Below are 2,125 nucleotides of genomic sequence, written 5' to 3' on the forward strand. Positions count from 1 at the left end.
CCGCATAGTAAGTTCACCTTTCTGTACATCTATCAAGGTACGGCCTGTAGCCAAGAAAGGTTTTCCCAAGATTATGGGAATCTTCGTATCTTCCTCGAAGTCCAGAATAACAAAGTATGCAGGAAAGAAGAGCTTATCCACCTTTACTAGCACATCCTCCACTATGCCTCGTGGCTAAGTAATAGAACGATCAACCAATTGTAGAGACATGTAGGTGGGCTTTGGATCAGGCAAATTCAACTTTTTAAAGATCGACAACGACATCAGATTGATGCTTGCTCCCAAATCACAAAGGCACTTTTCAAAAGACAACTTGCCAATGGTACAAGGAATGGTGAAGCTACCTGGATCTTTAAGCTTTGGAGGTAACTTTTGTTGCAGCACAGCACTGCATTATTCCGTTAGAGCAACGGTCTCAAGGTCATCCAGTTTCACCTTCCTTGAAAGAATACTCTTTATAAATTTCGCATAACTAGGCATTTGCTCTAGCCTCAGCCAAAGGTATATTGATGTGAAGTTTCTTGAACACCTCCAGAAACTTACCGAACTGCTTATCCAGCTTTCTCCCCTGTATTACCCTCAGGCAGAGTGTGTTCAACAGTAGTCTTCCTTGGTTCCGCCGCTTTTTCCTTTTGCTTAGCTTCTTCATCACCAGCTTCAGCTTCTCCTTCTTTTGCTTTTTCAGCATTAGCCACTTTTCCAGACCTTAAGGTAATAGCCTTGACTTGCTCTTTAGCTTCCTTCCTGCCTGGCACTTCAGTATCATTGGGAAGTGTGCCAGGTTGACAATTGAGCATTGCATTGGCTATTTGACCGATTTGATTTTCCAAGGTCTTGATAGAAACTGCCTGACTCTTGCAAAACAGCTTAAGTTCCTCAAAATCAGCACTAGAGGGTGGAACTGCACCTCCTTGTTGAGGATACGATTGCCTTTGAGCATAATGCTGTGGTTTCTGGAATCCAGGTGGATTGAACTGTTTACTTACGCCTTGCTGATATGGTTGCTGAATAGCATTCTGATTATTACTCCAGCTGAAATTTGGATGATTTCTGTTGTTAGGATGATAAGTAGCTGACACAGGCTGCTGTTGTCGTTGATAATTGTTCACATACTGAACAAATTCATTAACAAGAGAACACTGATCCGTAGCATGAGAACCTGCATAAAGCACACAAACCATAGCTATCTGATTGACCCCATAGGTGGCTAGATAGTCGACCTTCATAGACAGCGCTTGGAGCTGTACTGCAATAGCTATAGCTGCATCGACTTCCAGAATACCTGCTACCTTCCCAGGCATCATCCTTTGAGTTGGGTTTTGATGCTCATATGTAGCCATAGTCTCAATAAGATTATAAGCCTCAGTATAGCTTTTGGCCCACAAGGCGCCTCCAGCTGCTGCATCGAGCAAGGGCCGAGATTGGGCCCCCAAACCATTATAGAAACCAGTGATCACCATCCAATCAGGCATTCCATGATGTGGACACTTTCTCAACATTTCCTTGTAGCGCTCCCAAGCTTCGCACATAGATTCTGTAGGTTGCTGCGCAAACTGAGTAAGAGCACTCCTTATAGCCGCAGTCTTCGCCATTGGATAGAACTTAACCAGAAACTTTTGCGGAAGATCTTGCCAAGTAGTGATAGACCCAGCTGGTTCAGAATGTAACCAGTCCTTAGCTTTATCCCTCAGAGAGAATGGGAAAAGCCTCAGCTTGATAGCCTCATCAGTCACACCATTATATTTGAAAGTACTACAGATCTCGACAAAATTCCTTATGTGCATGTTGGGGTCTTCAGTCGCAGCACCTCCGAAAGAAACAGAATTCTGCACCATCTGAATAGTGCCCGACTTGATTTCAAAGTTATTGGCCTCAATAGTCGGGTGCATGATGCTAGACTGAATGTCATCAATTTTGGGCCGAGAAAAGTCCGTAAGAGCTGGATCTGCCGGAACTGTACGATCACCCATGGTTAATGGTTCTTTCTGCTCACTTCCTGAATCCGTATCTTCAAAATCTATCTTCTCCGGAATATCAAGAACTTCGTCTATCTCCTCAGCCGTATCTAAAGTCCTCTTGCGAGTACGAGAACGAGTTTACATAAACGCTCACTAAAGTACCTGAA

General features: G+C 43.8%; 1 non-coding gene across 1 annotated transcript; it reads left to right on the forward strand.

The window, feature by feature from the left end:
- Window positions 1–1,470: 1,470 nt before the first annotated feature.
- On the forward strand, window positions 1,471–1,577 carry LOC141694022 (small nucleolar RNA R71). The gene has a single exon (XR_012563355.1). It is a non-coding gene; the product is annotated as a small nucleolar RNA R71 (small nucleolar RNA).
- Window positions 1,578–2,125: the final 548 nt, after the last annotated feature.

Source organism: Apium graveolens, chromosome 10 (assembly GCF_009905375.1).
Source record: "Apium graveolens cultivar Ventura chromosome 10, ASM990537v1, whole genome shotgun sequence".
Classification (NCBI taxonomy): domain Eukaryota; kingdom Viridiplantae; phylum Streptophyta; class Magnoliopsida; order Apiales; family Apiaceae; genus Apium; species Apium graveolens.